This window comes from Schistocerca gregaria, chromosome 1 (genome assembly GCF_023897955.1).
Source record: "Schistocerca gregaria isolate iqSchGreg1 chromosome 1, iqSchGreg1.2, whole genome shotgun sequence".
NCBI classification, from domain to species: domain Eukaryota; kingdom Metazoa; phylum Arthropoda; class Insecta; order Orthoptera; family Acrididae; genus Schistocerca; species Schistocerca gregaria.
This window is the reverse complement of record NC_064920.1, coordinates 192,110,833-192,138,440: the sequence shown is the minus strand read 5'-3', so window position 1 is coordinate 192,138,440 and position 27,608 is coordinate 192,110,833. Positions and strand designations below refer to the sequence as shown.

The window sequence follows — 27,608 nt, the reverse complement described above, 5'->3', positions numbered from 1 at the left end:
AAAACAGACTCTTGTAGATAATTGTAGGACATTTTACTAATTATTCATGTAATATATTCCCGTGTTTGAGGTAGTTGTTCTGTATCCAGAGGCGCCGGCTTTGGGTAGGAGTGACGGAGGGAGCAACTATGTTTGTCCGACCCACCTCCCCCCAATATTTAGAACTAGGGCCCTCTGCCCCTCCCCTCCAATGCTCAAACGTACATTTCTCACGGTTCAACCCCTCCCCCTTTTTAGTAAATCTGTTAAATTTTCATGTATACTATTGCATAAGCATATCTAAAGGTAAGGTGCGAGGAACTGCAGATTTGAAGAGCTACTGTTACTTCTCTACGCTCTGCACATAACGAGCTGTCTCGATGGAGTTTTCCCTGTATTAGTGTGTCCAAACCTCTTATCGTTTGAGGCGCGTGCACTAATACGGCACTGCACGAATACGGCACACAGTGGATAGTGTCAATGGTCATTTAGTCTTACTGTGACATGGTCGAATTATTGATCAGTCTTTCGCCCTTACTGCCCAGTTTAAAATAAATAATTTTATAACCAAGTAGAAAAGTGCCAATGTGCAAAATGTTAGTGAAAGTGAACCTAGACATAGTGTCAATGATACCCTGCGTGGAAACGAAGACAAAGATACCGACGAAAGTGTGGCGGTAGAAAAAACACTGTTCCAAGAAAATAAACATCCTAGTTATCAGCCCTCTTAGAGCCAGGAGTTTGCATGAATCCATTACAATATGGTAACATTTTTTTCTCTTTTTACAAAATTGGCAAACAGTTGCTTGAAGAGAATTGTTTTCAGCTTTTCCACAAAATGGAAACAACTTTCACGGCAAGCGTGTTTTCAAACTGGAAGAAAGAGGTAGAAAAGTAGGAAGAGTATGAAGCTGCATTGAAATTCAAATCCTTAAAATCTAATGGAAATTTATTTAGAAACGTTTCAAAAGGAAATCGGAAACAAATAAAAGAAAACTGAGCTTGTGTACTAAAAATCGTATCTTCCCACGATTACATAGCAGTGCACGTGCTTGCAATGGGGCGGGAATATTGATGAAAGAAATAACTTTAACAATTTATTACGCCTCCGATATGAAAATAATCAGCAATTTTTAATTGGGCTGCAGCTCGGAACTACTAAATGGACATCCCATGATATACAGAAGGAATTTTGGCTGTTTTAAGCCATACACTCCTTAGAAAATTACTGGATAATATCAACAGTGCATAGTATTTTCCAATAACAGCTGATGAAACAACAAATGCAGCCATCAAAGAGCGATTAAGATATAATTTGTTTATGCTTTGTTAGAGATAGAAGAATGTTTGTTAGAGATATACTCAACACAAAGTGCCACAGCTAAGATTCTGTTTGATAGTATTATCAAATTTTAAGGCTATTTCATTTGCTTTGCTTCCATGCGTTGATGGTTCAGGTAACATGGCTACATTATATAATGATGTCCAGGCAAAATATCGAAACTAAGAAGAGAGCTGTATTTCTTCACTCCGTGCATGCTCGTTAAAGCTAACACTACAAGACGATGTGAAAGCAATCTAGGAATGTCGAAATGCACTGAATCTTATGAATGATTTAATGCGTTTTGTAAGAGATTCACCCAACAGAATAGACATTTTTATTCAATGAACGACAGATTCTTCTAAAAATTTGAAAACACTCGGTCCTACATGGTACTTGACAATGTCTTCAGTTTTGACAGATTCTACGAACTTCATGAAATTCTTCTAAATGTTTGAAAAACGACCATTAAGACTCTGCGGCCAAAGCAAATGATTTTTTAAAGTAATATACAGGCACTTTTCACTTCCATGTTATCGGGTTTGATAAAAGTGCTTGGTGACATTGATACGGCCAGTATAGAATTATAAAGAAACAGACAACTTCAAAATGTGAAATGGTTCAAATGGCTCTGAGCACTATGGGACTTAACAACTGTGGTCATCAGTCCCCTAGAACTTAGAACTACTTAAACCTAACTAACCTAAGGACATCACACACATCCATGCCCGAGGCAGGATTCGAACCTGCGACCGCAGCAGTCGCGCGGTTCCTGACTGAGCGCCTAGAACCGCTAGACCACCGCGGCTGGCTCCTTTAAAATGTAAAGGGATGTATGTTGAGACCCAAAATTACTCCGTAACAGAATAATCACTGAGAAATACAATGACTCCAACAATTCATGTGTCACAAATTCACTGAAGTGTGTGATAAATACGAAAGATTTTATTACGAAACAATGGATTCCTCCATCGACTCCTTGGAATTACGGAAAAAGTCGCAGTCATTCATGTTTGTAAACCAAACTGAACAATTTCTTCTTTCTGATAACAAACATTCAGATTAAACTTTATCTTTTAAGGAATAAGATACAGACAACGAACGCTTGCTTCTTGACCAAAGCATGTTTCGCGAAATTATCCAAAGCAGTATTTCTAGAAACATTACTTCGTTACATGTATAACATCAGCTTCAGCTAGCTTTCTATTGAAGTTCATCGTGCTAACCATTTCAGTAACGATCGTTTTCTTGTCTGCGAAGGCTGTAAACGTATCTTCGCTCTATAACCAAAAAAATGTTCAAATGGCTCTGAGTACTATGGGACTAAAACATATGTGGTCATCAGTGCCCTAGAACTTAGAACTACTTAAATCTAACTAACCTAAGGACATCACACACATCCATGCCCGAGGCAGGATTCGAACCTGCGACCGTAGCAGTCGCTCGGTTCCGGACTGAGCGCCTTGAACCGCTAGACCACCACGGCCGGCTGCTCTGTAACCAGACGGGATGTCTTAACGCCATTACCCTTGTCAACAGCAATAGAGATGAATCGATAAAAATTGACCTTGATGCCATGTGTGACGAGTTCATATGAGGGAATAGATTGCAGCGGAGTACATTTGCAGCCCAACGTTAAGGTATTATCGCTACGACGGTTTTCGCTGCTGAGCCCTTGCATGAAAATTTCTCTGTTCACTTGCAGAGTCAAATTCGGATAACATTCCAGGCTTTAGATGATATCCACCACCGTCTTCTTCCTGTCCTTGATGGTGGATATCTACGAAAGCTTGGAATTTTACCCGAATGTTACGCGGCAAGTGAAGCGAGAAATTTTTGTGCATTCTTCAAATTCATTTGTTTGTCTCATACAATTACTGACCCACTTCCTGGGACATCAATAACTTTTACGCATCATTTGGTGGCGCTGCTATTATGTTTTCTCTCTGGTTGAAAGCGTTCAGAACATTGAAAAAATACCTGTTGGAAGTAAACAAACGCAAAGCTATCTGTCAGATGACCTTTATCCGCCTTCCCCCCCCCCCCCCCCCCCCCCACAACCACACACAAAAATTCATGTCGGTGACTCTGTATGCGTGAAGTTAGAAATGGGGTTCCAGAGTAATATAGCCCTGTCAGACGAACGTCGACACGCTGTCTTAAACAAAACTACATATAGTCCGCTGCTTCTGTTGACTCGAAATGTTGACGGCTGGCTAAGGGTGGCACATGAGATACGGACGGCTGCTGACTGCAGCGACTCACAGGGCGAGGCAACCCGCCCCTCCCGCTCGCCGTTGAGCTCCCCGGCGGCCGCTACCTCCTCGGCATCTTGTGCGGCCCTCCGCTGCCTTGGCTGGCGAGCTGTTCGCTGCCCTGGGGCGCAGTGCACACCCAGCACGGGTCGTTAGCGACGCTATTGTCGCGTCCAGACACGCCTCGTCTCCTCCGCTCGGGCCAAAGATCGCCACGGGGCGATATTAATTACTGCAAGGAGCCCAGCCTGACCCTGAGCTACAGGTGATGCCGTTCCGGATGCCGTGGTTGAATGCCAATCGGCAAAGAAAACCCCCACACTCGGTACCTGAAAAAGCAGAATATTTGTATAACGTTTTATTAACGTCTTGTTAACACCAGTATCGACGTTCTCAAGCCCCCCAGTTTCTGAAAGAGTAATGTTTTACAGACTGAAGCTTATGCACAGTTTTCAGTCCTGCCAAAAAAGAAAAAAAAGCATGAGGCCACAAGTGGCCCGCCATGACCAACCGACCGCCGTGTCATCCTCAGTCGAGGACGCGGATAGGAGGGGCGTGTGGTCAACACACCGCTCTCCCGGTCGTTACGATGGTTTTCTTAGACTGGAGTCGCTACTATTCGGTCGAGGAGCTCCTCAGTTGGCATCACGACGCTGAGTGCACTCTCAAAAATGGCAACAGCGCATCGCGGCCCGGATGGTCACCCGTTCAAGTGCCGGCCACGCCCGACAGCGCTTAACTTCGGTGATCTGACGGGAACCGGTGTATCCACTGCGGCAAGGCCGTTGCCCAGTCCTGCCTAAGGAAACAATTAAATACATATTTAATAAAAACTCAATGAAGAAAACATTTGATTCTTTCCAGCACAATGTCTTCGTGATGAGTAATTAAGTTAGTAGCGAGTAACCACTACAAAGAAAAAATTTTATATAACCTTATGTCACCGATTGGCTCGGGCGTAGAATCCCATACAACTATGTTGGAACCACACAACGCCGCTGCAAAAAGTATTGTCTCCACTAGTAGGCCCACTCCCTTTATGACAGTGACATGAGCATCAAAGCTGCTTACACACTACATGTGTCATTGAAAATCTGATAGAGAATCAGATAATTCACATTACCATCTAACAAGCTAAAGACACCGACCAAACAATATGCTAATTACAGGTTAAAAGTAAATCAAATACTCATCCACAAGACCGCCCAAGATATTTAAATATTAAGCGACATGAATAAAATCTGTATTAAAATGATACATCGCCACACTAATCAAGACTGAAGAAAACAATAAAATATTACGTTACGTATATGTGCGAAACAGTGAAATTATCGAACATTAATTAAGTTACCCATGACGAAAAATCTACAACGTACGTAGCGACTGTTTGCTTACGTGTGTTTAATGTGTGCACTCTGTCTGCCGTCAAATAAAGATACCATTGTGGTAGAGTATGTCTATTTGTCGTGGGATCCATCGTTGAGAGTGAAACGGGTTTCGTCCTGCCACGTGGACCTGTAACCGTTTAGAGATACAGCAAATACTGCCTGAAACTTTTTTTCAGGCATGCCACGTTAACTAGACGATGTGAACCGATCGTCCAAGGGGACACGGCCTGCTAACGAATAAGTGAACAAGCACAGAGGCGGCTAAAGAGGCCTCGATTTGAAATGAGTGGAATATATGGAGCATCATCAACCTGTTCCGGCTTCGAACGAGCAACGTTAAGTGTCTAAGGCCGGGCGAATTGTCTGGCGAGGCGGTAATAATTTATATGCAAAAACCTTCCTTCTAAATCTGTTTGTAAAATCGTATCAAAATCCCTATAATATTTCTTGACATTTGCCTTCACATACAGAGAGAAAAACATGGCGGGAGGACTTCATAATATTACGATTATATACCGAAGACCCAAACAAACTGGTACACTTCCCTAATATCGTGTAGGAGCCCCGCAAGCACGCAGAAGTGTCACAACATGAAGTGACATGGACTCGAATAATGTCTGATATAGTGCTGGAGAAAACTGACACCACAATGAATCTTGTAGGACCATCCATAAATCTGTAAGAGCAGTGGAGATCTCTTCTGAACAGCACGTTGTAGGGCATCCCAGATATGCTCAATACTGTTAATGTCTGGAGAGTTTGGTAGCCAGCGGAAGTGTTTAAACTCAGAAGAGTGTTCCTGGAGCCACTCTAGCAATTCTCGACGTGTGGGATGCTGCATTGTCCTGCTGGAATTGCCCAAGTACGCTGAATGCACAGTGGACATGAATGGATGCAGGCGATCAGACAGGCTGTTTACGTACGTGTCACCTGTCAGAGTCGTAACTAGACGTATCGCGGGTCCCATATCACTCCAATTGCACACGTCTCTCACCATTACACAGCCACCACCAGCTTTAGCAGTCCCCTGCTGGCATGCAGAGTCCATGGAATCATGAGGTTGCCTCCATACCCGTACAGGTCCATCCGGTCGATAGAATTTGAAACGAGACTCGTCCGACAAGGCAACATGTTTCCAGTCGTCAACAATCCAATGTCGGTGTGGACGGGTTCAGATGAGGCGCCAAGCTTTGTGTCGTGCAGTCATCAAGGTACACGGGTAGGCATCCGGCTCCGAAAGCCCATATCGACGATGCTTCGTTGGATGGTTCGCACGCTGACATTTGTTCGTGGCCCAGGATTCAAAATGGTTCAAATGGCTCTGAGCACTATGGGACTCAGCTGCTGTGGTCATCAGTCCCCTAGAACTTACAACTACTTAAACCTAACTAACCTAAGGACATCACAGACATCCATGCCCGAGGCAGGATTCGAACCTGCGACCGTAGCAGTCGCACGGTTCCGGACTGCGCGCCTAGAACCGCGAGACCACCGCGGCCGGCTGGCCCAGGATTGAAATATGCAGCAATTTGTCGAAGGGTCTGCACTTCTGTCACGTTGAACGATTCTCTTCAGTCGTTGTTGGTCCCGTTCTTGCAGGATTTTTTTCCGGCCGCAACGATGTAGTAGATTTTATGTTTCACCGGATTCCTGATATTCACGGTACAGTCGTGAAATTGTCGTACGGGAAAATCGCCACCTCCTCCCTACCTCAGAGACGTGTCCGATCGCTGCACCGCCGACTATAACACCACGTTCAAACTCTGTTAAATCCTGATAACCTGCCGTTCTAGCAGCAGTAAGCTATCTAACAACTGCGCCAGAAACTTGTGTTCTTGAATAGGCGTGACGACCGCAACCTGTTTACATATATCTGTATTTGAATACTCCTGCCTATACCCGTTTGTTTGGCGCTTCAGTGTAGTTTTTCGACCTCTTAACTGTCATTCTGCCCGTTCCACGAGACTGCAACAGGTCAATGAAGACGCAGAAACCAAACGATCTGGTTGTGATATCTTTGTTGCGAACTACACGTGTCACTACGTTAACTTTTAGGAAAAAAAAAACAGCAGTGCTCAAAGTTAATGGCATGCTTAAACTACACAAGCAGCACTGCCAATATTTTGAGTACCTACTTATAATTTTTACCACGAAGTTTGCTGTGACCTTTATGAACGTCGGAGGCGGTAGTTTTAGTAGGAAGAGATAATTCTTAAGAAGTGTACGGGCGCGAGCCCGGAGAACCATTAGGGCTCGGGACGGCAAGGTAGTGGGGTGAGTCAGATGGGGTTAGCGGGCAAAGGTGGCGGCCCCGTGCCTTTATGCGAGCGATCTGAATGCGGCGCGGGCCGACGTCTTGGCGGCAGTTGTCAAAGGAGGAGCGGCGGCCGTGAATGTCTGCCTGGTAACGAGCAAAGTTGCCGCCGCCAATTTGCAGCCCGCGGTGAGGCCGTGGCCGTTGCAGGGGCTCGCTGCCTCAATGCCGGTCCGCTGCACACGGCGACACGCCGTTTCTTCTGGCCGACCTGCTGCCGCTCCATGCGCTGCACGGACTTGTGTCTCACCTTATCATCTACCTCCCGTCACCTACATTCTCATGGCACCTTTCCTTCCTCAATTTCGTGCCTTGCCTAAAGCGTTAACTATCTTGCATATAAGAGTCTGGCATCGCAGATATTTTACAAATGACAGCTTCGAGATTCTCGCACGACATGAATTTTATTGTACTACCACGCTTTACTGAGGTTCCCGATATTACTTTCGTGATTTTTCTTCATTAAAAGGAATATGACACAAATTCATTAAATTACAGATTCATTCTTGCAAAATGAAACAGCAACAAGCCACTTTTAATTAAGCTGCACATTTATAGCGCCGTTACCCGTTCGAACCGGCGTGTTCATAAGACGTTTGTCCCTTTTAAGATACAAATAAGTTGCTGTTGACGTTAGTTTCCACTTTTTATTTCACCCTGTGGTGAAAATTCCTTGGGGTGATAGTACCGTCGAAAATCCCGCATCGTTATCTTGCAATGCTGACAGTCTGCGTTCTAGCATTGAAGACTATATGAAACATTTTTTTATGTATATACAGGGTATTACAAAAAGGTACGGCCAAACTTTCAGGAAACATTCCTCACACACAAGAAAAGATAATATGTTATGTGGACATGTGTCCGGAAACGCTTACGTTCCATGTTAGAGCTCATTTTATTACTTCTCTTCAAATCACATTAATCATGGAAAGGAAACACAGCAACAGAACGTACCAGCGTGATTTCAAACACTTTGCTACAGGAAAGGTTCAAAATGTCCTCCGTTAGCGAGGATACATGCATCTACCTTCCGTCGCATCGAATCCCTGATGCGCTGATGCAGCCCTGGAGAATGGAGTATTGTATCACAGCCGTCCACAATACGAGCACGAAGAGTCTCTATATTTGGTATCGGGATTGCGTTGACAAGAGCTTTCAAATGCCCCCATAAATGAAAGTCAAGAGGGTTGATGTCAGGAGAGCGTGGACGCCATGGAATTGTTCCGCCTCTGCCAATCCGTCGGTCACCGAATGTTGTGTCGTACTTGTAAAGGCACGTGTTCTAACAGCACAGATAGAATATCCCGTATGAAATCATGATAACGTGCTCCATTGAGCATAGGTGGAAGAAACTAAAATGAGCTCTAACATGGAAATTAAGCGTTTCCGGACACATGTCCACATAACATCTTTTCTTTATTTGTGTGTGAGGAATGTTTCCTGAAAGTTTGGCCGTACCTTTTTGTAACACCCTGTATATGTATGCACATAGTGTAACGCACCACATGCTCACACACACACACACACACACACACACACACACACACACACACACTACACACACACCAGAAAGTTTCGTCACGTGGAATTTCAACAACAACAAACGGGTATCTTAACGTTGACAGACGTCTGATGATGAACCTGTCGGTTTGAACAAGTGACTGCACTGTTTATGTCAATAAACATCATTATTAAAAGTGAATGGTTGCTGTTTCCTTCTTTGCAAGGATATAGTTGTCAGTGTCTCAAAACAACGGTTTCCGAAAAGACACCGTCTATAAATTAATTTTTCGTGACGTCTATCCGCCGTTGTACATAATTTTTTGAAAGACATCGTCATTACCTTTCATTCCGAAAACAATTTTTTCGTAAGAAAGGTTATTGCCATTTTAAGTGGAGTAGTAGAGTACAGAGAAATTTTTGTGCTTCAGCATATAGCAAAATTATAAAGAAAAGAATATCTAATATGTATGCAGGATAAATCACCTAACTTCACCCCTCTTATTTCATGAACGGTTAAAGTAGAGTTTTCAGTACATAGTAACAGGAAGCGGATTATGTAATTAGCTCTTGTAGCACGTAAGATATTTACACAGATACATTCTGTATGAAATTATGTATGTTTTAACAGAATTCCATAGCTCTCCATAAGACTAGTATACTGATGTACTGTTAGTTAATCCTGACGTTGAAACATTTCACAAAATTGTCCCTGAAGTGAGGTAAAACTGAAAACCAGTGAGACCATAATCGGCTATTTCAGGGTAAATACCACCAGCTAGGGGTTCTGAAGCTATGCCCCGTCGTTATATGCAGCAGGAAGACTGACATACATTGATAAGATCTAATGTAACTAGCCTTGGCCTTACTTTTTACGACAAAGATAGATTAGCTGCGATTATTGTAGCTTCTAGCATATAAGCAGAGGCTTATGAAAATTATTTCAAAAGTCTGTACGCTCTCAGTTTTAAGTCAACACCGTTTGGTGGAAACAAACACACAGTCGAAAGGCGGAGACTAGATGGGTTCCCCACTTAGTGGTGTTTACACAGATGTAGGCGATTCCGGCCGACTTGCTCTTCAGGTTTTGTTCACTTCTGTAACGATTTTGCGGAAAGTTAAACGCCAACATTACAAATCTCTATATTAGTGGACTCGGTTTTTAAGAGCATTCGAAAGTAGTTACAAAAGGATACCGTTCCACTAAAAAATCCATACCTGCTGCAGTGCCCTGGTTAATACAGGATTATTCAACATGCCAAAACATTGTACGTCTTCTGGGTACTCTCACAAACCGATAAGCTCAATTAGATCTTGTGCACAGTTCACGAAGTACAAGAAGCGTAAGTTTCTTTGTGAATAACGCTTTTTATGTCATAGGCTGAGCATTCAACGTTCTCAGTGTTTTTTACATAAGTAATACAGGACAATATATATTTACCAATCTATGGCATCAAATTTTGACCTGTATTTAAGAACAGAACTTCCCGGTACTTGAAAATGGCTGTATGGACGAAATTGCAATAATGCAGTTTATGTAGAAGTCAATTAAAAACTTAAAGATAAGGAACATGTCTTTCAAGAAGTCTATACTTCAGTCGAACACCATTCTTTGTTTGACATACCAAACAGCGTATTTGCTGCCTTCAAAACATCCACTACAATATCATTTTCAGTGCCATTTTTTTTTTCACAAAACGCGTTTTCAGTGTTATCGTGCACTCATACGTTTGTCAAGTGCCTAATAACGGAGAAAATGTCTCTGACATTCATCACTGTATGGCGCATGGTCTTTTTGCCAGTATTATTTACTTCTAGAGTTCCAAATGCTGTGTGTCAAGTTCTCCTCCATTTAGTTGAAGCGTAGTTTGTATGGTAAGCTGAGAGCATGTAAGTCTTTGTTTGTATCGTACAACTGCATCCCTCACAAGTTTTTCTCATACACAAAACTAATTAGTTTCACAGTCAAACCACAAACGTCTTCTGATCGCCTTTTTGTGACCTTTATCAAGACTTTGCTGCTCCAGTCAACGAGGTGTGGTAGAAGTGTGAAAGAATATTACCTTATAACACGCACGAATTCGGTTAAAGCGTGCACAGAACGTATCTTTTGCATTATAACGCTGCTCACACGTACACACATAACCAAAAAATTGTATTTCACCACTCCACACATCGTCGAGCAAGATAGGCTTGCACCATTTGTAATCCAAACTCTCCTAGCTTTCCGAGAAATCCGCCAGCGATCGCGCGCCATAGAAACAAAAGCCACGCTACCGGCAAACTATCGGCAGATGAACGAGATCTGTGCGTTTCCTAGTGCCCAGTGTGCGGAACTTAACATAATTATCCCCTAATGTAAGCGGTAGCTGAGAACGAGTGGCGCGCCGTGTCCGAACTGTTGTGTGAGGGCCGCACCGAGGCCTCTGCCCCGGCCGGCGCTTCGGCCAGGAGCTGGCTGCACGGCGGGTCGCGGGCTCACAGGCGTTGGGAGGCGCGTCACGGCCGCCTGTGCAACGTCTCGTATGAAAGGCGCCGTCATTGTGGCGCTGCCGGCAGGAGGGCTCGCGGCAGCTCATCGCTTTGATCAAGCCGCCTCCGACATGAATCAATTTCCATGTCCTTAGCCCGCCCCCGCAGATTGTCTTCCGCGTCTGCCGACCCCCTTTGCCGGCGCTACCGCTACCTGCGGCTTCCTCTCAGGTCTGCTTCACAGCGTCTTGTCCCGTACACAACTTTCAGAACTTTATCGCCGTCTCTTGCACACGTATGAAATGAATCCTAGAAGAAACAGCCACGAATCTTTTTGTGATATTCTACGACAAACGACAAGAAAATTATCTCCATAATATGCTACTAGTGACAACGATTATAGTGGTTGGACAAAAATTTGGAAATATAATACATCACCGTGCCTAATGTGGTGTAGGGAAATCACTGGTATTTAAAGCACGTTCTAGTTGTCTCAGAAAGAGTAAATACAAGTCACGTTTGGTTTTCAATGGAATCTTATATTATTCTCCTTGCAAACTAGCGGTTGGTTCAGATAACATTGATGAATATGTGTAGCAATGACGCACATTTCTCTCCAAAGTAGGCCACAAACAATAGTATTGAGATCTGCTAACTGTGACCAGGGGGGCTGTGACTATTCATCCTCGTGCTCTGACAACCAGTCTTGGATGGAAAGAGATGTGTCAACAGTTTCATGTCGTCTTGGAGTACAGCGAAACCATGGGGTAGCAAGCATTGCAACGTGGGATGGATATTATAGTGGTTCTTTATTTACGTGGCCATTACGGCACTCAAACCCCAGTTCTCGATACGAGTAATATCGTAGTACTTTTCTGCGAAGTAACGGACATATTTTTTTGACAATATTCACATTTGGTTTTATTAATGTATAGGTACTCCGACGTATCGATATATTACAGTGATATGGTTCTTTCGTGTATTCATTTCTGTGAGTCTGTCATAATCTTTGACTTACTTGTAACTGTTATGGCGCGAATGACCACACAGCAGTCTTTGTTTCACTTTACAGAAGTTGTTATTTCGCTTTGTAAAGGAACAGTCAAGTCTTGTATTTGGTTAAAATGGAAATTAAATATATGAAGATTGATACAAAACTGTTTTCTTGATGATGTAACAATTAAGAAGAAGTATATGTGAATTTACAAGAAGTTTAATAAAAATGTGGATCGTGAACACCAAGTCAAAAATCATTTCTACCATACCATTGTTCTGATCTGCGATTATTTGATCACGAAGAATTTCTGAAAAACGCATTTGTTAGGTCTTCAGATATTGCTAAAATACAGATCTGGACCTTCTAGCAGTCAGAGTGGAATCACCCTAGACTCAACAAGATGAGCCATAAGAACTTCGACGAAATCTACGTGGGAATCCATTCAAGATAAGTGTCAACATTAATGACTTTTTTACAGTGACTTCATTATTTCCATTCTGACGATACTATCCACAGTCAGTAACTTTGTTGTTGCCCGATAAAGCGAACATATGCTGCGTGAGCAACATTATTAATCTGATTGCTAACCTACTTTGCAAGTGGTGGTATTGTTAGAACATGCTCAGCCAAAATGGTCACATAATGCTTGGCAGTAATGCCACCTTATAGATTAACCATGGAATACCGCCATATTACTGCTAAAATAATCGGCGAACATCAGCCACGTTTCACTCTGCCAGAAGTTGGGAACTGCGCGAAACAAGACTCATCCGTCTATATGATTTTCTTCCACTGCTCCACAGCGCAGATTTTACTGCTTCAGCACAACGTTTTTCTGTTACGGACACTTGCTTCACTGATATGCTGTTCTGGAATTTAAGGTCGCCCTGCAGTTTCCTGCTTCTGGAGATAACATCGTGTTGCTTTGGTGTTGACTGATCTCGCAACTGCAAAATTCACTTAACTTATGTGATGACTTTTGCAGCTGTCGTCATCTTATTTTTAGCTAAAGTCGTCTTCAATTACGTCTGTCACTATTACTCAACAAACACTTTCGGCCGCGTTGTGACTTAGCGGATGAAGTTTTACGCTTTCTGTGTATGCATTATAAATCTTCGATACGGTAGCTCTTGGAACACCGAGTACGACGAATCCCTCTGTTACGGAAACAACTACCATACGAACACCAACAGCTTGCCCACGTTCTAATTCACTTATCTGAGACGTAATGGACTCACAATTTCAAGGAACACTTCTCTGACCGGAGGACCTTGCAAAGGTTCCGCGTCTGGCCAAATAAACCAACGAAACCTGCAGAGTAGGCTAGCATCTGCAGTTACGTTGAATCATACGTTTCTCCCGATGTTTCCATATTTTTCTACACTCCTGAATATTGGATTTCGCCTAGAAAGACTAAAAATTGTGACCGAGGGCTCATTTGTTTCCATTTCACTTAGAAAATTGCCATCTAATTATGACATAGGGAAACATCTACTATTTAAGGAAATGTTATGCTTGTTTTTGCTGTCAGTGTCTCCATTTATTTACAAAGTAGACCCGGTTTCGGCAGAAACGCATCATCCATCCACAATCCTTACAGGAATTATAACACTAGTTACAGAGAGTTGTCAGCACATGTGACTTTTGAAGTTTTCAAAACTGGTAACCAGCTATAAATAATAAGCGACTGTAACGGCAAATATAAATATAAGAATATCCTCCCCTAAAATTTGATCATACGACATTACAGAACGGTCATAAAGAATAGCGCCAATTAAGACTCGTAAATATAACGCAATCCACTGAAAATGTTATTGACTTTGTCAGATGCAAAAAAATTGCTCGCTGCACTGAACTATTATAAGAAAAATCTGTGACGATGTTCCAATAACTTACGGGTTTGCTGCCGGGTGACGTCGTCGACCATCGCCGATATTTCAACAGGAGCACACCCTGCCATTCTCAAGGCACAACTACAAGGAAGAATCAATGTGCAAGGGAATTTAATACCTCGGTTTATAGGAAGGCCACCCACACTGACTTGTATCTGCGAGCTGATAGTTGTCACCATCCAGCTCAGCGTGAAGGAGTACATCGTACAGGGCCCACGTTATCTCAGACCCTAAAAGTTTGGCAGCTGAGCTATCACATCTCGAAGCCACCTTTCGTCAGAATGGTTATAGTGAGAGGCAGATCAAACGTGCGTGCGCTATCAGCCTTCTGTGCAACGGGTGAGTGACGATAGCAACAAAGTGGCACCTAACTCTACGGCCTGTTTGCCCTACTCAGGAAGCATTTCCAACAGGATTGGCAGTATTTTTCAGAAATATGATGTGAAATGTGGTTTTCGACCACCTTCTAAGATTAAGGCCCTGTTGGCGTCCGTAAAAGATGATCTTGGTTTGCGTAAAGCTGGTGTCTATCGTATTCCTTGCAGTTGTGGCCAGACAATCAGAACTGTGGAAGACCGGTGTATTGAACATAAGCGTCACACACGCTTACAACAGCCGAGCAAATCCGCTGCTGCAGAACATTGCCTTGACACCGGTCATCCTATGGAATACAACAACATGGAGATTCTGGCTTGCACGTCCTGCTATTGGGGCCGGATCTCGTGGTCGTGCGATAGCGTTCTCGCTTCCCGTGCCCGGGTTCCCGGGTTCGATTCCCGGCGGGGTCAGGGTTTTTCTCTGCCTCGTGATGGCTGGGTGTTGTGTGTTGTCCTTAGGTTAGTTAGGTTTAAGTAGTTCTAAGTTCTAGGGGACTGATGACCGTAGATGTTAAGTCCCATAGTGCTCAGAGCCATTTTGAACCAGCTATTGGGATACTGTTACTAAGGGAGGCAGTACGTCAAACGGGCCGTCTTGGAGCAGGAGAGACACCACAGGACATTCTAATTTCCACTGTACATATACTTTTAAGACTAAATTCATAAAACTTTTTCAGCACGACCGGGAAGGATTCAGGATTCACAATCATAGCAGTGGAAGTTCAAAACAATAACAAAATAATTTTTTTACATGTGAAAGTTCATCATTTTTTCACTTGTATTGGCTGCGTTTGTTGCTATAGGTACACGTTCATTCATAAGTAAGAGAGATTCTTCGATGAATTTTGCACAGCATACAAACCATACTTACAGGTGTATGAAACTCTAGAAATTATTTAATTTTTGAAAAAATGAATGTGCTGTTATATTTTAAACTTCATGTTTAGAAAAAACTCCATTTTTATAGTTAACTATCTCAATTTTTACCACAGTTTTTAATAGATTTGGAAAATTTTAGAGTTTCATACACCTGTAAGTGTGGTTTGTATGCTGTGCAAAATTCATCGAAGAATCTCTCTTACTTATGAAGAAAAGTGTACCTATAGCAACAAATGCAGCCAATGGTAAGCGAATAAAGGAGAAATACAAATGTATTTTTGAACGTCCACTTCTGTAAGTGTAAATCCTGAATCCTTTCTGGTCATTCTGACAACGTTTTATGAATTTATTTCTAAAAGTATGCACTGTGGAAATTAAAAATTCCTGTGGTGTCTCTTCTGCTCCAAGTCGTCCCATTTGACGCCCTACCCCCCTTAAGGGAAGCTGTTGAAATCAAACTATCAAGCAACCTTATAAACAGAGATGGTGGATTTTGTTTAAATGCTGTTCGAAATCCGACTCTGTCTCTCATCAAAAAAAAAAAAAAAAAAAAGGATACAGAATTAGTGCTACCTCACCTGTTGATTAATAGTCACTATAGATATTTCTGATGTTGGTTATCTTTGGTTGTGTGTTGACTCTGCGGTTACTTGTTCTGTGTTTGGTATCTTCATTGTTCCTCCTCTGTGAACCGAGGTATTAAATTCCCTTGCACACTGCTTCCCCCTTGCAGTTGTGCCTTGAGAATGGCAGGGTGTGCTCCTGTCGAATTTCGGCGGTGGTCGACGACGCAGCAAACCCGTAAGTTATTTCAACATTCAGTTCGCCGTGAAAAGTCACGGTCTCTAACTGTGACAATGGTTGAGCCAGTGAGCCGGTGACAGGTAGCTCAGCGATCTAGGCTCTGCTAGGCCAGGCCGGGCTGCCACCGCAGGGCGCGTTCCGCACCGTGCGACGCCTGCGAGAGGCCCGCTTCCCCGGGGACGGAAGCGGCGTGTCTGCTTGTTTGGCGCGGTTTCTCTGAGAGCCCGTAATCGAGTTGATGGCGCGCCATTAGCACAGCGGCTGCCGCCCAATCACGGACCGCAGCACGCAGCGCCCGCCTTCATAATTGCTGCGCGGGCCCGAGCGGCGACCGCGACTAATGACGACCGCTACCTGCCTGCCCCCGCGTCCTGCGGCCTGTCTCTGCTCTGCTCCTGATGGCACCGGCGCAGCGCGCCGCGCCAAAGCGACGAGTCTTCGCTTTGCTCGGGACACGTCTTTGCTGAGCGAGGGCTGGGGGAACACAATCACCGTATCGATCGCGGGTATGTGCCGTCTAGGATGGTGCTCTTCCACTGGTAGAAATTCGTTTACATTGCGTTTCAAGGTGACTCGTTAACCACACACAAGTGGGTCAATACAAACCTAAAGTTATGTGCACACTTTATATCATCAGAGTTCCGGTAATAGCCGCGAGACGCCTATCAACATAGACCTGCCACGGATCAGAAAAGTGGTATATCATCGAGAGGAGTGGAGAGTGTGCCGCGCGGGATTAGCCGAGCGGTCTGACGCGCTGCAGTCAGACTGTGCGGCTGATCCTGGCGGAAGTTCGAGTCCTCCCTCGTGCATGGATGCATGTGTTTGTCCGTAGATAATTTAGGTTAAGTCCTTAGGAACTGATAACCTTAGCACCTAAGTCCCATAAGATTTCACACACATTTGAAAATTTTTGAATAGTGGATAGTGTACGACTATTCAAAAAGTGAGGGTGGGGGGTACAAAGGGCTCTAAGCACTATGAGACAACATCTGAGGTCATCAGTCCCCTACACGTAGAACAAATTAAACCGAACTAACCTAAGGCCATCACACACATACATGCCCGAGGCAGGATTCGAACCTGCGACTGTAGCAGCAGCGCTGTTCCGGACTGAAGGGCCTAGAACCGCTCGGCCACAGCTGCCGGTGTATCACCACTTGGACTAAAAAGTGGACACAAAAAGACACAGCTTGAAACATCCCTTTAGAAAAATTTATGAATGACTGTGCTGATAAACCTCTTACGTTATTTGATTTTCAAACAGCTGAGCAAAACTGAACGTACTCAGACATTTCTCTCTTTGCTTATTCTGATCATCACTAAACTGACACACAATATTTTTAGTGCAACGCAATCTGACTTTCAATAATCCCTACAAAAGAATGGTCCTGACTAACAATAACCTATACGTTTCACGAATCACTTACATCACAAAAATCTTCGTTACTCGAACTAATGCAAGACAGTGAGCTCCAATACTGCCAACTAAATAAAAGAGTCTAACTACTGAAGGCACTAACTACTGATAGGCATAGTCAGCAAATGGAAGATTTTGATAGAGAACAATCAACGTATTACCTTAATAATGTTCAAAAGTCATATCAGTTCATGATATCCAGTATTACAAATTTACTGTTTCTGGCGGACAGACGTCCAGATCGTCCGCTCTTAAAATTCTGCCCTCTCTCTCCCCACATCCACTACTGCTGGTGGCTCACCTTCAACTGCGCAACTCTACGCGCTGTTCCCATCCATCTGCCCAACTCTACAATAGCGAATATTCCAACAATGCCAACCAGTCACAGACTTCACACAGCACAGTCAATGATTTTCATATAGAGCGCTACGTGGAGTTACTAACATAAAAACCTAAACAGCCTACTTTCATGCTTAACTTCGGTTATCTGGCGGAAACCAGTGTTACGAATGTGGCAAGGCCGTTGGCACCTCTACACTAGTGACGTGGAAATATTTATTATAACGGTCAACAATTATGTGAGTTATTCAGTGCAATTGGCAGGTCTAAAACATATTATACCACTACCGCACACTATTTAGATATTAACGTCCGACAACAAAAGAACTCCCCAACTTCACGACTGATACGTTTTGGATATACCAATTTACGTCACAGGGCTCAACTTACGCACCTATGACATCGGAGTCCCTCAGTTTTCTTCTCAGCTCTTCTTCAACCTCTTTAAGTATTTTGCAGGGTATAGTAAGATTGTGAGTATTTAATTTACATCTTCTTAAATGCACGTCGTCGACACAACTTATCTCTGTAAGGAGTATTAAATACACTCATTTTGGCAGACGAGTATAATGTCTGAGAAAAATGGAGCTTCAGAGACACCCTTTCTCGCCGGTAAGCGCGCTTAAAGGGGTCCCGGCCGTCGCCGGCTTCCTCCTACAGAGCGGGCAAGGCGCCGGTCTCGAGGCGGCAGCAGCCCAGCCAGTCCTGAGGCGCCGAGCCGAGCCCGGGCACATGAAAGCGGTAATCCGCGTCAGCTGCGGCCGACTTTAATACACGCAAAATTAAAATTAGGCGCTGATTTGCATCGCGTAATGGGGAAAGAAGCGCTTGTGATCTCGGAGCTGGCTGCCGCGGGCGCCGCCGTGTATATAGATTAAGAAATTTCGTCCGGCGGCGGCGCTGGCTGGGCGTCGCGACGCAGGCGCCGGCGCTGTGCGCGTACTTTATTGCCGCCCGCGCTCAGACAGCAGCGCCGAGACGCCGGCGACGCCGCCGCTTTCATTAGGCGCCTTCCGGCGGCGCACCTCTGATTGACTTTTAATCAGAGCGACCACCGGGCGCGCCTTTGCTCCCGCCTCGCCTCTGGTCTTTGACGCGGCACCCGACCTCTCTTCTTGCTCGCCAGCTTCTGCAGACATGTCGTTCGCAAACTAGTGAGCTCAGGCAGAGCACAAATCACTTCTGCCAGTCAGTTACTCAGTGAAAACTATCGGACGATTAGTCTGGCACGTCGTTCTCATGAACAGCTGACCTGATGAATGTTGGGGGCAGATGAATTCGATTACGAGAAAAGAAAATTATTAGAAAAACAAAAATTCGTCTCTTCACTCGGAAATGAAATGCAGTTTGAAGAGAAATCATCAGCAGTGGAAGTGTATCACAGAGATTAGGGCTAATGTATAGAGACAGACGAATAACCCGGAACAGCCAGAAAACCCAAGACAGACTAATACAAGTGGAACGTCTACGTTTTCTTATTCAGAAAGGTGTTGAGGAGATGCCCAACAAAGTGGCCGATCGGGACCATCCGACCGCCGTGTCATCCTCGGGGAGGATGCGGACAGGAGGGGCGTGTGGTCATCACACCGCTCTCCCAGTCGTTATGATGGTACTCTTGACCGAAGTCGCTACTAATCGGTCGAGTAGCTCCTCAATTGGCATCACGAGGCTGAGTGCACCCCGAAAAATGGCAACAGCGAATGGCGGCCTGGCTGGTCACCCATCCAAGTGCCGACCACGCCCGACAGCCCTTAACTTCGGTGAACTCAGGGGAACCGGTGTATCCACTGCGGCAAGGCTGTTTCCTAAAGGAATAAGTAGAGCGAATGAAAAATTTCGGGACAGGAAAGAGGTTTGTAAACGACATAGAGTTTCTTGCCAGATGTAAAGGAGGCTTGGTAGACCTCTTGGAAGGAAAATATAACAAACGTAACGTAGTACTAAACAGAACAGTGACACAGCTGATAAAGAGTATAAAAAAGAAGACTTAGGACCTACTTAATGTCAAATCTGTGGAAGCCGCAGTGATGAAAGAAGTGACAGAATTCTGTCTAGCAAACAAGATAACACAGGATGGTCCAGCTCAGGAAAATATCAGACGGAGATTGACATCGACGAATAAATCTTCCATCGGTAACATATATCTATTGGTATCAGATACTAATATGGAAATGCCGAAGAAGTTCCTTAAAATGAACGTGTGGTGCACAGAGTTTTGTGGATGCGAAACGGGAACCTGTGAAAATCAAGAGAAAAACGAACTGGAAGCAATTAAAATGTCGTACAATCGAAGAATTTTAAAGCTTAACAAACAAATTACAAATTATAGAAGCACTAAGAAGAGTACATAAGCACAAAAGAGGATAGAAGTTCGTCTTAGTAGAGGTATGGGCGAGTTCATGGAATATCTACTGGATCAACCGAGAATAGTTAACCTGTTGCTGAATGACACAGCAAATGGAAGATATTGTAAAGGGAAACTACAATACACAAAATTATTATAGAGCTTGTTCGGTGAGACATTTGCGTAGAGAAGCATTAGCGCAAGATAGGAATAGGTGGAGGAAAGCATCAAACCAGTCAAAAACAAAAACTGACTTTAGAAAGAAGCATCTGCGATAACTTATTACAGTTACAGTAAAACACTGCAAGAAAAGATAATATCAATCACCCCTTGTTGACACATCCCAACATACTAAGTTCTGTTTTCTCATCTCTTCTAGCGTTGTCATAAGGACTGCGGGCAGTCATTCTCCACACGTAAATGTTCCGCGCTCGTTATTGGAAACATTTAACTGGATAACAGTAATCAATTTCTTCCGCTGCAATGTTATGCGAAATTTTTTACATAAAGAGCTACAGCCTCGATTTCACGCGCGAAACAATCTTGGTTGGTCACCCTTCCTACACCACGGCTATGAGCCACGTAGCTATTTGATCGTACTCATTGGAAAATGAACCATTCCCATAATCTCTATTAACTAATTCCTTACAGCTACCTTGGAATCAGAGAAATAATGCATCACAGATAGTTCAGAATTCAAAACTTGGACTGTTATACAAAATTAAACAATTCGATTCTGTGTAAATAATACAGTTTACTTTTTCTTTCAGAAATGTCACTCAGCCCTTTGCTTCAACTAAAAATTGTTTAGAATTGTTAGCACTGGTGGCAGCATATTTGTCTACTTCTGCTTCAACTTTGTATACTCGTAATAGGAGGAAAATATCTGTAAATGAGTCTGTATTCATTTGGGTAAAAGGTAAAGGTGTATGTGAATATGTAAAGTTTGTTGGTGACTGTACTGTATACTTTCATAAATAAATTCTTTATATTGAAATTAATGTGTAGCGCGCAGACTCATTTAAAGATATTTTCCTCCTATTACGAGTATACAAAGTCAAAGCAGAAGTGGACAAGTATGCTGATTTACCAAAGTCCTTATTAGCTAGTTCAGCCATATGATAAGTACGAAATGCAGTAATGTCTCTGTCAACAAAACTTTCAAGTCCAGGAACATTTGGAGAATTATAGAAAAGTGTATCTCATCTATAAAGGAAAAAACATATAGAACCCTATTCCTACCTATTCTTGAGTACTCCTCGAGTGTTTGGGATCCCTATTGGACCGGATTGAAGAAGATCGAAAGAATTCAGAGGTGTGCTGCCAGATTTGTTATTGGTAGGTTCTATCAACACACAAGTATTACAGTGATGCTTCGTGAAGTCACACGAGGTTCCCCGAAGGGAACGTTCTTTCTTCTAAACACTATTGAGAAAATTTAGAGAAATGGCAGGTGAAGTTGACTGCCGAACCATTCGGCGGAAACCTACGAACATTTTGCATAAGGTCTAGACCATAAAGATAAGAAATTAGGGCTCGTATGGAAGCACTTAGACAGTCATTTTCCCCGCTCCATTTACGAATGGAACTGGAAAGGGAATAACTAGTAGTGGTACAAGGTATCCTCCGTTGAGTCTCTAAATTAATAAATAGACGAATCTCGATTAGATCTGCCCTAAAATTATGCATTCAAGCTTTGATCTCGACGAAGACTTGTACGAAGCACATAAAATTTATCTTTAGCGTGAAACATACCTCTAAGCTCTTTAAATGTTCATAAAGATTTCGCCACGAACCAGAATCTGAGAATTGAGGAGCAGAAGTGGAAAGGATTAATTAGAAGAGCCTGCGCGGTGCAATCAGCGTAAAACCAGGAGCGCGCGCACTTACAGCAGCCGTGTTACGAAGAAGCGCGCGCGGGGAGAGCAACGCGGTACTTTATACGCAGCGTTCTCCTTCATTCCAATCTGCTGATGGGCGATAATTCCGCCGATTTAAGCTGATTTATGCCGTCGCAGAATTCCGGGGGCCGGGAGTTCATTGTGGCTCGGCGGCGGCAGTTGTTTGCCCCCTCCCCTGGAACCCCCTTCATCATCTTTCTGTGCCATTTGGCGCAGGCGGGCCGCGTAGGTGCGAAGGGAAGCGCCGTTCCGTGGTGAGCGCGAGCGAGAGCGCGAGCGGGGTCAGGCAAGACGCGGAGGTAATTGCGCGCGCGCTTTGTGCCGCGGGACACGCCCACCACCAAATCACAGGGAGCAAGGAGCGCGGGAGCCGGCGCGGGAGCCCACGTGATTTGTGTCCCAAAGTTGTCAGCATTGTTCGCGCCGCTCTAATGAATGGCCGCGTGGCCGGCCCGGCCCACACGCGGCGCGAAGAAAACGCGGCGCCGATGCTGAACTTCGCCACCGTGTCCCGTAGGGGAGCGCCGGCGGACGCTCTTAGAATTCGGCATTCCATTTGTGGGAGCCGACGTCAGTGCGAGGGAGGGGCGGGTAAGGGCGACGGGTACTGCAGTCTGAAGCATACACTTCTCGCATGATCTCCTCGGTAAAAATCCTGATAAAATAATCGAGTGACAGAATATGACCTGAGGAATTAGTGACTCTCAAATAAAGGCAGTCAAAGCCAACGATGGAAAATAAATTAGCAAAAAAAAAAAAAAATCAAGAAATAAGAGACAATCTTTTGTGGTCGAAGTTCTTTTATTGCCCGCGTTTGCTCTCTAATGTGTAATAAGGAAATGTGGATCTGCTTGAGCAAATGTAAGTTTTCTCCTTTTAGCATCCATACACGTCTCGGAGAATTTTCTCCATCTTCAATGGGTTTTTAATTTATTTTCTCTTAAAGGAGAAGAATTATTTTTGCTCAAGACAGAACAATATTTCTTAACCCTTCATTACACACTTGTTTTTTAGAAGTTACAATATTTTTTTGCGTTTCAAATTGTTCAAGGATGTCAGGAAAAATGTTAAAAAAAAAGATAGGTGTATTATAGCTCACTACTGCACATATGCAAACGAAATTGATTTGTATACTACTCACATATTTATTAGCAGAAATACAAGATGAACGGAGCAGAATACGCTCCAAAGGTTGTACAAGCACTACAATTTTTTTTACATTCACCTGTTCTTCCATTCAGCTACTAACAATCACCGCCGAAAGAGATCTATGTCAGCCTGACTTACAATGCTACTCACAGCAACACACATTACCGCGTCACACACTCAGTAGCGCATTGTAGTGGCAGAATCTTATCAGTTACCGTCATAATACAACATTGCACATCAGCAAAGCAGTTTCAAGCGTTAAACCTCAAGAACAGCGGCTAAAAGAGAGTTGAAACTTTGCTTTGCACATCTGCAAAGCAACGCAGTGAAGGGTTAATTTATTTTCTCTTAAAGGAGAAAAATTTTATTTGCTCAAGGCAGAACCATATTTCATTGTGAGGTATTAGGAAGCAAATGTGGACAAAAATGACGGCTTCGACCACAAAATGGTTATCTTAGCACCGTGCTAGGTATTTCCGAGTAAGCTCTACAACGAATTCAGAAGCACAACACAAAAACTACACCAGACTATTCTGAACACAAAATTCAACAAATTCCCTCTCTCTCATAAAGTACAAATTTTTTGTTAATATTTTTGCCAGCACTTTTCTTAATATAAATATTGTAATCTCAAAAACTGGTAAATATCATAATGGATATATTCCTTGTAAGTAGATTAACAGAGAATAAATTAAAACACACTGAAGATGAAGAAACTTATCCGAAACATGTATTGGTACTAAAAGAAGAAAAATTGTGTTTGACCCACATTTCCTTAGTTCTCTGACAAAGGGTTCTTGGTAAACTGATATTCTAAACTGATATTCTATTGCTACAAGAAAACTAAAATATCAGTGAGGCTTCACGTTTTCAATTCCTCGGTCGGGAAGCTTTCTCGGAAGCAGTGAATTCACAATGCTACAACGAAAATTGCTCCTGCCACGTTCAGAATCAGAATACTTCAAATTGTCAATGGCACTGAAACTTGCTTGTAATCACTACACACGATGAAATCTTACAACATGAAACTGTAGGCTGCTGGCCGTGCGTCTATGATCAAACAACGTCGCTACGTGAGAACTGTTATCTCATTGGATTTATAGCTTATGGGAGGCACATACTTAAAAGCAACTGCGGCATTCGTGCAGCGAATACCAGCCAGAAAACAATTTTTTCTCGGTTACTTCTTCAAGAATGTACAGAAATTTGTGCTATCATCTGCGGTTTTCTCTTTGAATAGGTCTTCCAAGGGAATTAAAAAAAATTGATAAGTCTTATACATTGAAAAGCGATTTTCAAAAAAAATGTTGATATTTCTAGTGACACTTGTCACCGTTCAAGGCGTCTTCACAGCAACTGACAGTATTGGGCTACATTTTGTGTACATGATAGATCTGCGTAGTTTGAATCGGCATACTGTGCGCTACATTTGCAGGAAACCCATGAACAAGTTCCTTTGCATCATATGACGCCAAGGTATACGGAAAAATAAAGAAGTAAACAGCGGCATGAAATAATAGCAGTAACCAAAGACGGAATCATCCGATATCAGCTATTTCGTTATTCAGTGGTGGAATCGGCAGTAAAAGCAAGGCTCTATATAAAAGCAATCGGATAGGCTGACGGGATCTCAACATGAAGCAAGCGGGCTTGAGCGTAGTCTTCTGTGCGTTACTGCTCCTTCGTACGGCACAGCGAGAGGTATAGATTACGTAGATATCTATGTACAAATCCGTAAGTGTTCGATAGACAAATTTCTCCACGCATGATTAGCTGACACTAGTTGTCATACCTGTCCGTAAGTAACGTTGTGAACGCCTCCATGCGGCGTTGAGGTATTAAACACGATACTGTACACAGGTAAAAAGTTTAAATGTTTGCTTTTATCCACAATGGATGTGCCACCATTTGACTAAACAAATTTGCCATGACAAAAGGCTGATGGTGACGCCCATAGTTCATTTTATGATGTCTGAAACACTGTAGTGTTTCCAGTAAATTTAATGATATTTATATGTCACCTCTCTGTTATGGAGTTTCGTGTATTTCTATAGTCATCTTTGTACCTTATCACGCCTTCGGTTGCTGCTGTCTTTCTAGTGCGTTCTGTGTCAAATCTTTGCCAATTCCTTAGACTTAATTCTCACTCACGTCAAATTATATACATCGTGTCATTTTAACAACAATCTAATGAAAATAATTACGCATACGACACACGTATTTTGCATTTAGCAACCATTTTTAATTTTACACTGATTGGTCCCAAGATCAGCATGGAAGTGATTTGTGACGATTTGTGGTAATGCAACCTAAAATTCTGAAAATAAATATTCACCGCGAACACAACGCTTTAATAACGCTTCTGTATTTCTCCAATATGGTTCCAAGTTGATGTAAGAGGATTTGTTACATATTCTTCATTATATATCCCAGTTTCATTACTTCTATTTTTTAGGCACGTACTACAATTGAGACTATGTATTTCAAATGTACTGCAGGTAATGACCCGGAAAAGGGGGCACAAGAATGGACATTTCGCGATAGTCACTCCTTGAATTGCTTTCGCAACAAAATACGATGAGGAAAGATGTCCAATAGAACGTAAATAATTTTCTTACCGTTTCTATTTAGTGCATACAGGTAATAGACCTACGCGTACACTTGGAAGTTGTGTGAACTCTGGCCGTACCGTTAGATAAGAAAAATAACAATTACAGAAGGCTCTGAGCACTATGGGACTTAATTTCTGAAGCCATCAGTCCCCTAGAACTTAGACCTACTTAAACCTAACTAACATAAAGACATCAAACACATCCATGCGCGAGTCAGGATTCGAACCTGCGACCGTAGCGGTCGCGCGGTTCCAGACTGTAGCGCCTAGAACCGCTCGGCCATCTCGGCCGCCTTTCCAGGAAGAAGCAGAAAATTGTGTGCAGTGCAAATGAACTCTCTGAAAAGAATGCATGCTGAGTTTATTTGAACGCCACATAAGCATTCCGCGAAAATAAAAGTAATATGCCTCACTAGCGATAAATAAAGACATCTTTAATACCTCGCAGAAAAATCAGAGGTATTAATACTACCGAAAGGAAGTGAAAAGGAATTACGTCCTTGTACGGGACGTTGTGTGAAATGTAGCTAGCAAGGCCGTTATTAATTAAGAAGCCGAGAGGGGATCTTTTTTTAATGGTGACTGAAACTTGGAACAAGGCTGGAACACCTGAGCTGATTCGAATCCTCCTTTGCGTGATGATGTGTTTCACGACGACTACCTAAAATAGCGAAAGCTAAATGTTAGGACAGCTCTTTCGATAGAGTATCATTTTCAGGCATTTTATGTGCGCAAAGGTGATGTCCCATTCACAATGAAGGAGTATCAGTTGATGATGAAGCTTAAAACGAATACCTGCGCGTGGCTGTCCCGTTGAAAGACGTAAAGCGCGGCATTGCTTTGCTAGTAATTAGTGTTTGCTAGATGATTCCCCGTCAATGTGTGCGACACCATATCCACACAGCGTGCAGGGGTGAAAGCAAGAGAGCCCCGCCGGCTGTTTAAAGGTATTTACCCGGTCCGCGGCCCAGGCGTGGCGCCGGCGCTGCCGTAGCAGGCGCGGGACGCCCGTATTAATATGCATAGCGCGCCGGGGCGCAGATATGCTGAGAATGTAACAGCTGACAACTGCTGATGTATAATGTATCACGTGACTCCGCTCCCGGGACTCGCCGCCACCTGCGAGTGCGCGGGCGCGCTCAGACACACACACACACACACACACACACACACACACACACGACGAGATCACGCCCGTGCGCCGCCCACGCGCCAGCTGCCCTAGGAAAGATCTCGCCAGCTTCGTTTCTCTGCGCCTCTACCCCTACCCCCCGCACCCCACAAGCGCTGTGTGCGGCTCGCGCCGTAAGCAAGAAGCCGGCAGCGCTCCTGGGTCTTTCCCAGATCTGCATGCAAAGCGGGAGGCCGCGTTCTGGCCCCGTAAGCGCGCAGCCAACTTCCAAAATTTATCACCCGCACCGCGCACTCCCACATTCCTTTTAGCCTAGAATGCCACTGTGTGTGTCATTCAGCTGTTCCGTGCAACTTCCAGCCGCAGTGGCTAAAGAAGATACGCCACCCTCTTTTACAATGAAATATTTCGCTGAAAATACTACAGTTCGGTCACGATGTCAGCATACGTCTAGATGAAGGTACAGGGGAAAATATCGTGCATAGTTACAAACTGCTTATCCAGGATCCAATGTGTGACACCATCAAAATTCAG

At 43.6% G+C, this 27,608-nt stretch overlaps 1 long non-coding RNA gene and 1 pseudogene across 1 annotated transcript in view; one reads left to right on the top strand and one right to left on the bottom strand.

Annotated features, from left to right (window-relative positions):
- The window catches only part of LOC126285111 (uncharacterized), a 650,989-nt gene that overhangs the window by 148,396 nt on the left and 474,985 nt on the right, over positions 1-27,608 (top strand). The window lies entirely within an intron of this gene.
- LOC126290394 (5S ribosomal RNA) lies at positions 4,228-4,345 on the bottom strand (annotated as a pseudogene).